The sequence below is a fragment of the Lolium rigidum genome, chromosome 4, assembly GCF_022539505.1.
Source record: "Lolium rigidum isolate FL_2022 chromosome 4, APGP_CSIRO_Lrig_0.1, whole genome shotgun sequence".
Lineage (NCBI taxonomy): Eukaryota > Viridiplantae > Streptophyta > Magnoliopsida > Poales > Poaceae > Lolium > Lolium rigidum.
The window spans coordinates 124,209,681-124,222,039 of NC_061511.1; the positions used below are offsets into that span (position 1 = coordinate 124,209,681).

General features: G+C 43.7%; 1 long non-coding RNA gene across 1 annotated transcript; it reads right to left on the minus strand.

Annotated features, from left to right (window-relative positions):
- Positions 1–10,128: 10,128 nt before the first annotated feature.
- LOC124648974 lies at positions 10,129–12,359 on the minus strand. The gene is made up of 3 exons (XR_006986492.1): positions 12,230–12,359; positions 11,346–11,400; positions 10,129–10,344 (listed from the first exon to the last, which is right to left on the minus strand). It is a non-coding gene; the product is annotated as an uncharacterized LOC124648974 (long non-coding RNA).

Genomic DNA, 12,359 nt, shown 5'->3' on the forward strand with positions numbered 1-12,359 from the left:
TCTCCCGGAGGACTCTTCACCGCCATGGTCGCCTCCGGAGTGATGAGTGAGTAGTTCACCCCTGGACTATGGGTCCATAGCAGTAGCTAGATGGTTGTCTTCTCCTCCTTGTGCTTCATTGTTGGATCTTGTGAGCTGCCTAACATGATCAAGATCATCTATCTGTAATGATATATGTTGTGTTTGTCGGGATCCGATGGATAGAGAATACCATGTTATGTTAATTATCAAGTTATTACCTATGTGTTGTTTATGATCTTGCATGCTCTCCGTTATTAGTAGAGGCTCGGCCAAGTTGATGCTAGTAACTCCAAGAGGGAGTATTTATGCTCGATAGTGGGTTCATGCCCGCATTGATATCCGGGGAGTGACGAAACCCCTAAGGTTGTGTTGTGCTTGTTGCCACTAGGGATAAAACATTGATGCTATGTCTAAGGATGTAGTTGTTGATTACATTACGCACCATACTTAATGCAATTGTCCGTTGCTTTGCAACTTAATACTGGAAGGGGTTCGGATGATAACCTCGAAGGTGAACTTTTTAGGCATAGATGCGAGTTGGATGGCGGTCTATGTACTTTGTCGTAAGGCCCAATTAAATCTCACTCGTACTTATCATGACATGTATGTGCATTGTTATGCCCTCTCTATTTGTCAATTGCCCGACCGTAATTTGTTCACCCAACATGCTTTTATCTTATGGGAGAGACACCTTTAGTGAACTGTGGACCCCGGTCCATTCTTTTATACTCGAAATACAAATCTGCTGCAATACTTGTTCTTTACTCGTTTTCTTGCAAACAATCATCTTCCACACAATACGGTTAATCCTTTGTTACAGCAAGCCGGTGAGATTGACAACCTCACTCGTTTCGTTGGGGCAAAGTACTTTGGTTGTGTTGTGCAGGTTCCACGTTGGCGCCGGAAATTCTGGTGTTGCGCCGCACTACATCCCGCCGCCATCAACCTTCAACGTGCTTCTTGACTCCTACTGGTTCGATTAAACCTTGGTTTCTAACCGAGGGAAACTTGCCGCCGTGCGCATCACACCTTCCTCTTGGGGTTCCCAACGGACGTGTCAATTACACGCATCAAGCAAATTTCCGGCGCCGTTGTCGGGAGATCAAAGCACCAATACCATGTAAACTCCTAGCTATGAATGATGCACTAGAAAATAACTATGCTTGGCTTGTTCCTGAAAATTTGTTCGATGAGAGTAGCAAGCCCAAGACTAATGAAAAGGGAGACGCTGAAACTTATGTATCCAATATACTATGCATGGTTGAGAAAACTCCAAACCCCGCTGTAGAAGCACCACCCTTTGATAATACTTGATTTACACTTTCGCGCCTAGCCGAAAGGCGTTAAAGAAAAGCGCTTATGGGAGACAACCCATGTTTTTACTACAGTATTTTTGTTTTATATTTGAGTCTTGGAAGTTGTTTACTACTGTAGCAACCTCTCCTTATCTTAGTTTTATGTTTTGTTGTGCCAAGTAAAGTCTTTGATAGTAAAGTAAATACTAGATTTGGATTACTCGCGCAGAAACAGATTTCTTTGCTGTCACGAATCTGGGTCTAATTCTCCGTAGGTAACTCAGAAAATTAAGCCAATTTACGTGAGTGATCCTCAGATATGTACGCAACTTTCATTAAATTTGGGCATTTTCATTTGAGCAAGTCTGGTGCCCTAATAAAATCTATCTTTACGGACTGTTCTGTTTTGACAGATTCTGACTTTTATTTCGCATTGCCTCTTTTGCTATGTTGGATGAATTTCTTTGATCCATTAATGTCCAAGTAGCTTTATGCAATGTCCAGAAGTGTTAAGAATGATTGTGTCACCTCTGAACATGTTAATTTTTATTGTGCACTAACCCTCTAATGAGTTGTTTCGAGTTTGGTGTGGAGGAAATTTTCAAGGATCAAGAGAGGAGTATGATGCAATATGATCAAGGAGAGTGAAAGCTCTAAGCTTGGGGATGCCCCGGTAGTTCACCCCTGCATATTCTAAGAAGACTCAAGCGTCTAAGCTTGGGGATGCCCAAGGCATCCCCTTCTTCATCGACAACATTATCGAGTTCCTCCCCGAAACTATATTTTTATTCCGTCACATCTTATGTGCTTTGCTTGGAGCGTCGGTTTGTTTTTGTTTTTGTTTTGTTTGAATAAAATGGATCCTAGCATTCACTTTATGGGAGAGAGACACGCTCCGTTGTAGCATATGGACAAGTATGTCCTTAGGCTCTACTCATAGTATTCATGGCGAAGTTTCTTCTTCGTTAAATTGTTATATGGTTGGAATTGGAAAATGCTACATGTAGTAACTCTAAAATGTCTTGGATAATTTGATACTTGGCAATTGTTGTGCTCATGTTTAAGCTCTTGCATCATATACTTTGCACCCATTAATGAAGAAACACTTAGAGCTTGCTAATTTGGTTTGCATATTTGGTTTCTCTAGAGTCTAGATAATATCTAGTATTGAGTTTTGAACAACAAGGAAGACGGTGTAGAGTCTTATAATGTTTACAATATGTCTTTTATGTGAGTTTTGCTGCACCGTTCATCCTTGTGTTTGTTTCAAATAACCTTGCTAGCCTAAACCTTGTATCGAGAGGGAATACTTCTCATGCATCCAAAATCCTTGAGCCAACCACTATGCCATTTGTGTCCACCATACCTACCTACTACATGGTATTTATCCGCCATTCCAAAGTAAATTGCTTGAGTGCTACCTTGAAAATTCCATCATTCACCTTTGCAATATATAGCTCATGGGACAAATAGCTTAAAAACTATTGTGGTATTGAATATGTACTTATGCACTTTATCTCTTATTAAGTTGCTTGTTGTGCAATAACCATGCTTCGGGGACGCCATCAACTATTCTTTGTTGAATATCATGTGAGTTGCTATGCATGTCCGTCTTGTCTGAAGTAAGAGATATCTACCACCTTAATGGTTGGAGCATGCATATTGTTAGAGAAGAACATTGGGCCGCTAACTAAAGCCATGATTCATGGTGGAAGTTTCAGTTTTGGACATATATCCTCAATCTCATATGAGAATAATAATTGTTGCCACATTCTTATGCATTAAAGAGGAGTCCATTATCCGTTGTCCATGTTGTCCCGGTATGGATGTCTAAGTTGAGAATAATCAAAAGCGAGAAATCCAAAATGCGAGCTTTCTCCTTAGACCTTTGTACGGGCGGCATGGAGGTACCCCATTGTGACACTTGGTTAAAACATGTGTATTGAGATGATCCGGTAGTCCAAGCTAATTAGGACAAGGTGCGGGCACTATTAGTATACTATGCATGAGGCTTGCAACTTGTAAGATATAATTTACATAACTCATATGCTTTATTACTACCGTTGACAAAATTGTTTCATGTTTTCAAAATAAAAGCTCTAGCACAAATATAGCAATCGATGCTTTCCTCTTTGAAGGACCATTCTTTTTACCTTTATGTTGAGTCAGTTCACCTATCTCTCTCCACCTCAAGAAGCAAACACTTGTGTGAACTGTGCATTGATTCCTACATACTTGCATATTGCACTTGTTATATTACTCTATGTTGACAATTATCCATGAGATATACATGTTACAAGTTGAAAGCAACCGCTGAAACTTAATCTTCCTTTGTGTTGCTTCAATACCTTTACTTTGATTTATTGCTTTATGAGTTAACTCTTATGCAAGACTTATTGATGCTTGTCTTGAAGTACTATTCATGAAAAGTCTTTGCTTTATGATTCACTTGTTTACTCATGTCATTACCATTGTTTTGATCGCTGCATTCATTACATATGTTTACAAATAGTATGATCAAGGTTATGATGGCATGTCACTTCAGAAATTATCTTTGTTATCGCTTTACCTGCTCGGGACGAGCAGAACTAAGCTTGGGGATGCCGATACGCCTCCGACGTATCGATAATTTCTTATGTTCCATGCCACATTATTGATGATATCTACATGTTTTATGCACACTTTATGTCATATTCGTGCATTTTCTCGGAACTAACCTATTAACAAGATGCCGAAGAGCCAGCTTGTTGTTTTCTCGCTGTTTTTGGTTTCGAAATCCTAGTAACGAAATATTCTCGGAATTGGACGAAATCAACGCCCGGGGTCCTATTTTGCCACGAAGCTTCCGGAAGACCGAAAGGGATACGAAGTGGGGCGACGAGGCGCCGCCACCATAGGGCCGCGCGGCCAGAGGGGGCCCGCGCCGCCCTATGGTGTGGGCCCCTCGTCAGCCCTCCGACTCTGCCCTTCCGCCTACTTATAGCCTCCGTCGCGAAACCCCTGATACGAAGAACCACGATACGGAAAACCTTCCCGAGACGCCGCCGCCGCCAATCCCATCTCGGGGGTTCCGGAGATCTCCTCCGGCACCCTGCCGGAGAGGGGATTCATCTCCCGGAGGACTCTTCACCGCCATGGTCGCCTCCGGAGTGATGAGTGAGTAGTTCACCCCTGGACTATGGGTCCATAGCAGTAGCTAGATGGTTGTCTTCTCCTCCTTGTGCTTCATTGTTGGATCTTGTGAGCTGCCTAACATGATCAAGACCATCTATCTGTAATGCTATATGTTGTGTTTGTCGGGATCCGATGGATAGAGAATACCATGTTATGTTAATTATCAAGTTATTACCTATGTGTTGTTTATGATCTTGCATGCTCTCCGTTATTAGTAGAGGCTCTAGCCAAGTTGATGCTAGTAACTCCAAGAGGGAGTATTTATGCTCGATAGTGGGTTCATGCCTGCATTGATATCTGGGGGAGTGACAGAAACCCCTAAGGTTGTGTTGTGCTGTTGCCACTAGGGATAAAACATTGATGCTATGTCTAAGGATGTAGTTGTTGATTACATTACGCACCATACTTAATGCAATTGTCTCGTTGCTTTGCAACTTAATACTCGGAAGGGGTTCGGATGATAACCTCGAAGGTGGACTTTTTAGGCATAGATGCGGTTGGATGGCGGTCTATGTACTTTGTCGTAATGCCCAATTAAATCTCACCGTACTTATCATGACATGTATGTGCATTGTTATGCCCTCTCTATTTGTCAATTGCCCGACTGTAATTTGTTCACCCAACATGCTTTTATCTTATGGGAGAGACACCTTTAGTGAACTGTGGACCCCGGTCCATTCTTTTATACTGAAATACAAATCTGCTGCAATACTTGTTCTTTACTGTTTTCTTGCAAACAATCATCTTCCACACAATACGGTTAATCCGTTCCACGTTGGCGCCGGAATCTCTGGTGTTGCGCCGCACTACATCCCGCCGCCATCAACCTTCAACGTGCTTCTTGACTCCTACTGGTTCGATTAAACCTTGGTTTCTAACTGAGGGAAACTTGCCGCTGTGCGCATCACACCTTCCTCTTGGGGTTCCCAACGGACGTGTCAATTACACGCATCACGGTGCCACAATCGGGCAGCACCTCCGTACTCGGTCACACGTTTGGTGTTGATGAAGACGTCCTTCTCCCCGTTCCAGCGGGCAGCGGAAGTAGTAGATCCTCCTTGGAATCCTGGCAGCACGACGGCGTGGTGGCGGTGGTGGTGGAGATCTCCGACAGAGCTTCGCCTAAGCTATGTGGGAGAGAGAAGTAGGAGGGAACCGCTAGGGTTTGGGAGAGGGGGCGCCGGCTAGGGCAGCCTTGAGGGGTGCGGCCATGGTGGTGTTGTGGTGGCCGGCCAGCCCCTCTCCTCCCCTCTTTATATAGGTGGAAGCCCCAAGGTTTAGGTCAAATAGTCCGAATAAGACCCCAACAAAAACCTTCCAAGTAACCAAACCTAGGGGGAGTGGGACTCCCCCCTTTCCTTGGTGGGGTGGCCGGCCACCATGGTGGGGAGTCCACTTGGGACTCCTCCTCTCTTAGGCTGGCCGGCCAAGGTGGGTGGAGTCCCTCTGGGACTCCACCTTCCATCCTTATTTCTTCCGGACTCTTCTAGAACCTTCTAGAACCTTCCAGAGAAAATACCGGATCATTTTCAAACCTAGAAAATGGCTTCCTATATATGAATCTTATTCTCCGGACCATTCCGGAACTCCTCGTGATGTCCTGAATCCCATCCGAGACTCCGAACAAAACTTCGAACTCCATTCCATATTTCCATATCTACTTAAACGACATCAAACCTTAAGTGTGTCACCCTACGGTTCGCAAACTATGTAGACATGGTTGAGACTTCTCTCCGACCAATAACCAATAGCGGGATCTGGAGATCCATAATGGCTCCCACATATTCAACGATGATTTAGTGATCGAATGAACCATTCACATACGATACCAATTCCCTTTGTCACGCGATATTTTACTTGTCCGAGGTTTGATCATCGGTATCTCTATACCTTGTTCAACCTCGTCTCCTGACAAGTACTCTTTACTCGTACCGTGGTATGTGGTCTCTTATGAACTTATTCATATGCTTGCAAGACATTAGACGACATTCCACCGAGAGGGCCCAGAGTATATCTATCCGTCATCGGGATGGACAAATCCCACTGTTGATCCATATGCCTCAACTCATACTTTCCGGATACTTAATCCCACCTTTATAACCACCCATTTACGCAGTGGCGTTTGATGTAATCAAAGTACCTTTCCGGTATAAGTGATATACATGATCTCATGGTCGAAAGGACTAGGTAACTATGTATCGAAAGCTTATAGCAAATAACTTAATGACGTGATCTTATGCTACGCTTAATTGGGTGTGTCCATTACATCATTCATATAATGACATAATCTTGTTATTAATAACATCCAATGTTCATGATCACGAAACCATGATCATCTATTAATCAACAAGCTAGTTATACAAGAGGCTTACTAGGGACTCTTTGTTGTTCACATAACACACATGTATCAATGTTTCGGTTAATACAATTATAGCATGGTATGTAAATACTATCATAAACACAAAGATATATTATAATAACCATTTTATTATTGCCTCTTGGGCATATCTCCAACAGCACTCCCCATCGAATGCACCTATACCGGCATCCAAATTCACCGCGGATTCGTTGAGCATGTCCAAGTAGGATGTCGTGGACTGAACATCGAACACCTTGTCTACGTCGATGGTGGGTGGCGGCGGCGCGGGCGGCGCAACGGCCGGAACGGACGGAGGAGGGGTCGTGACCTTGGAGGGCGGTGGAGGCGCGAGGCCGATGCGGCTAATTGCCTTTGTCCGCACCTTGGCCGGCGCGACGCCCCTCGGCCCGGCCGCCTTGGTCTTCATCCGGCCCGCCTTCTTGCCGGCGGCGCTTCGCCCGGTGAATCGGCGGCCGCCGCAGGTGCTTCGAAAAATTGCTTCGGGATCCTCTTCCTCTTCGACGGGATGGTGGAGGCGATCATGGCCGACACGACGCCGGCGGTCGGTGGACCTCCGACGGGGACATCAACCACCGCGCCCGAAGGAGGTGTACCGCCGGCGGTAGGCGGCTCTTGCGGACGGTCCATGGCGGCGGGATCCGGCCGGGAAGGGCGCGGGGAGGAGATCGGTCGGCGGCGGCGGCGGTTGGCTTCGGCGAAATGCTTCGCGCGCAGTGGAGTGGGCGATACTGGTTTCGCCCACTATCCCCGCTCCCACCCCGCACAAGTAGCGGGCGACGACCCGCCCCGTACTCGAAAACAGCAAAAAACGATGCGGGGGCCGTTTTTACGGGGCGTGCTAGACGACCGGGTAGAGCCGAAACCCTCAAATCGGCGGTTATTATACGGGTTTGCCCCTTTTACGGGGTCTATTAGACCTGCTCTGAAAACGGCCCAGGACCAAATTTTACTGCTGGCCCGCCCTGGTACGGACGGAATTGAACACGCAAGGAACGATGGAGTTGAACGAAACAGAAAACGAAACGTTTTCTTGACTAACCAGTGGTGCGTAATATGTGATTTGGTGGGGAGGACAAAACGATCTTAAAAAAATGTTAACGAAACTTTTTGGTAGAAATCTTAGCTCCTTTATTATTAGGGGTATAGATATAGACTAGCAAAAGTGCCCGTGCGTTGCACCGGGAGAAAATATAAAATGCAGCGCTACAACTAAAAACTCATCGGTGATAAAAAAAAAGGTTCATATGTTTCCGGGTACAATTGCACCACTGACAATAGTTGTCCGCTATGGACTGATTTTTATTCTAACATCGTGTGCGGTCTCATACTCTCAGACTAGTCATAGTGGGAAGTAACATAGAGTAGTAACATGCACATGTTACTACTCTATGTTACTACCTTCATAGTGGTTAGTAACATCAAAGTAGTATCAGTATATGTCTTCATTAATTAGCTTATAGACTCATTGTATCTTGAGAAGTGTGATGTTACAGTAACTAGCTATGTTACTCCATCCTCCTCTCTCCTCATTAACTCACTGCCACATAAGCAAATTTGCTGAGTTGGACACTTAGTTACTAGTGAAGTTACTCCCACTATGAGTAGTCTCATGTAGCAGTTTCCACGTAGAATACTCGAAATTGATCAACTTGGGTAACCCTAGGCTCGATTTGCCCTTTCTCCATTCTCTCATTTAGCAGAGCACTTCCAACGTTGTCGTTGTGGAATGTTCACATGAAGTGGTAAATTTTTCTCTCTAAAATGTACACTTTGAAAACTCTCTAAAAAATCCACTTCGGATGGAGTCTCCAATTTTCAGTGTCTACATTCGGTGGATCTATAATTTTTGATTTTATTGTAGCTACCAAATCAAGATAATAATAATTCACTGCTGGATCAGGAACAAAATTTCCAAACGATAATGTCACTACCATTATTTCCAAATCTCGATATACAGTTGTTATATAATTTTGCAGATTGAAAGGAATTGCAACATATCAATAATGGAACACAAATTTGTCAATAATCTGGAACATATTGCATATTTATTCTTTTAAAACTTCCACTAACCATTTCATTATCTAATAGCTAATTAAATATGTTATTGTAACAAAGTGCTTGAAGAACTCACAAAAATAAAATCTGCAGCAATACATGTCCACAGTCCATGTATGGATCTGAAGGATTCAGATCGAGAGAGGCTTCAATAAAAATATTAAGCAGTAGCGGCAGCAAATTCCCATCATATTTTAGCAAGCAACTGGTCAGTTAGGGCTCCTTTGATTTAAAGGATAGAAAAAGCATAGGAATAGGAAAGGTATAGGATTGGAATGGCATGTCTATTTGAATCCTATAGGAAGATGAAGTTTGTTTGATTGTAGCAAAGGAACTTTTCCATGAGGTATGAGCTAATGCTTTTTTCCTATAGGAATTACACTACAAGATTCCTATAGGATTTTTTCCTATAGGATATGTTCCTATGAATCAAACAACATGTATAGGAAATTTTCCCATAGGAACCAAATCCTACACAATTCCTATGCAAATCCTTTGAATCAAAGGAGCCCTTAAATTCAGTACTGAGTAGCTAATCCACCGCCCTGCAGCGGCTCACAGCCATGAGGAGGACAGTCGAAGGAGATAGGCCGATCCAGCGGCCGCCGACCCGAGCTGCTCCTAGCCGCCTTGGCTACCCATCAACTGTGCGATTCTGGTGACCGCATCTCCCATGCTCGACCTTTGACCGGTCCCTACTGATTCCAACCACATCTGACCTTACCCTTCTTCTCCCTTCTCTGAACTTTCCCTCTTCCATGTAGGAAAGCAGACCAGAATCCTCTCCCAAATCTTTTAATCATGACTGAATCCCGACCAACTGCATGTCATTGTCGTCGGCCAGCGGGGCAGCCGGAGAAGCCACTGAATCCTCGCCCAAACTGCCTCTACAACGAATCCTCGCCCAAATCTTTCAATCTCGATTGAATCCCGACCATGAAGGGGAAAACTCCATCTTGAGGCCTTGTTTACTCCTAGGGTATTTTCATCCCCTAGGGGTTTGGGGATAAGAGGGGATTTGGTGAAAACCCCCCTTTCACCCAATCCCCATTTTCCCCCTAATTTCCCCTCATTTCCCCACAACCTCCCCCACAGCCTCTAGTTACTTTGATTTTGGGGATGGGAGGGGATGGAAGAGGATTGAGATCTAGTGATAAAAAAATAGAAACTTTACACCCGCAAGATGATTCTGGACAAAGTCACTCAAATAAAAATCATATCTTTGCAATAAATATACAAGAATGTTTATGAAACGTTGCATGGTAATAAAAAACAACAACGGATCATCAGTTCGATCTCATGGAATATTCTATTCGGTGGCAAAAAAAAAATTATGCTGCTCTCAAATGCCAGTTCTAAAAGCAGTTGGTGGGATCATTCGTTGTTCATATCCTTCCAAATGTTTTCATCAAGATCAACCTGTTATATAAGAGACAATACATAAAAGTTAGGAGCTCCTTCATTCTGTACTTCAGCTGGAAATTAAAGGAGTACTACAGTTGGTAATCATGCAATGCAAGCTTGGCTAGCAAGAGAAATACCAAGATATTATCGTTATTTGAAAATAAATAAAGTAAAACACAAAGCCCACCAGGACACTATACAGGAAGTAACCGATCTTAATCCTGATGCACTCCCGATGCAGATCCTACGGAAGCATGCATGGTCCTTATGCAGAAACAAGGTTTTGCTATGCATTCCAGCAAATAGTGACAAAAGCATTATCAGGCAGGAGTTCTCACATTCAGTACTTCAGTACTAAGATAATCAAGCAAGCATTGCATCACCTAACAGAAAGCAGGGCAGACAAGCACTAAGCTAGCACAAAACAGTATCCGCTCAATTCACAACAATAGAAGCAAGAACAAAGCATGGAAATTGGTGCCAACAACACTACCAAAGTTGTTTTTTCAGAGTATCATGATAATCTGTATTCTTCACCTTAGATGTAACTATAGTTATTCACTATGATAATTACTAACAGTTCAAGGACAAGAACACCGAGATAGCATGCTAGCAAAAACTTTCAAAATCTTAATAACATCAACCATGCTTTCAAAATCTTATTTATACAGCAAAAACTTTGAGCATTATGCCTAGTTACCGTGTTCTAAAGTATATCTGAAAGAGAATGAGTGACAGATACTTTTTTTGGTAGCAGAATGCATATAGGAAATTCAGTTTTAAAAAGACAGAGGTAGTACCCTGTAGACATACTGAGAGCAACGGCAACCGCAACACTGCCTGACTTCACTAGAATGTAACGGGAACTAATGCTAGCTCTCTATAAAGTCTCACTAATCCTGTTTCTAACCTAGTGCTCTTTCTGTAACTTTTTTCTTCAATGAAATTGCAATATTCCCATGCTGATGTTTCTCAATCGTGATATTATCAAAGGGAGATCATTTAACAGATAATACCTGCATACGTGTCACAAGAACCCATATTGGAATTGTAAGAAGAACATTGATCGACCTGAAACAAATAATGGTTTCTATGAGCATGCCTGAAGATCAATACCTCATGCAATTTAGTATTTTTTATTGACAGGGATGCTTCAGTTTGACCAATGAAACTAAAGATAGCTGCCAAGAACTGAAACAAGATGAACCAACATTTATGATTAATTTAAAGGTGGATAATCCAAACAGATATGACATGGATGAAAGGACTGGCATGCTGGTAATGGAACTAGATGACTGCAATAGTTGGGGAGACAGAAGCGTGCACTACTTGGATGGCACATCTGATGAACAATGTATGCATCCAAATTTGTCCTCTGCATTTTTCTTTCTAATTGGTCCTGTGCAACTAATGGACATATAACATAAGTCTGAACCCTTTCTTGAAGCATGAGCAGTATGTTCATCAAAATCATGTCTTAATAGGATAACAGTTTTTTTTTTAAGTTTTTGGAGCTTGAAGTGTGAGCCTAACTGAAAGAAGCCAGGGGCTACTGGTTCAAGAAAACAGTGTGCATGCTTACTGGTAACAAAAATCTATCAGTTTGTGCATTGCCCTCTTGCAAAACTATAGCCGCAGCAGCTCAAAGCATTCACAAATCAAACAAGAAACCACCGCAAGCATGAAGCCAAACCCCTGCTCCTCTAGCACAGGCAGCACCGACGCAGGAGCAGCCACCGCACAATCAGTACCAGGCGCGTCCATCGCAAATGTTGTACCTACCTGCGCCCGCACCCCATGGCCGTCGGAGCCGCGAGCTCCCGGAGGTCCGTCGCGGACGGCGGCGACACCAAGAAACCCTAGGGAGGAGGGGAAAAGGGGAGGAGGCGCGAGGACTCACCGGGGACCAGTCGCTGGAGGAGGATCTCGTCGGCGTCGTCTTGATCTGCTAGTTCTTTCCCCGCCGCTGCCGCCGCCGTCGCCTTTCCTCGCTGCCGTCGCCGCCATTGTGTCGCCTTCGTCGTTTGTTC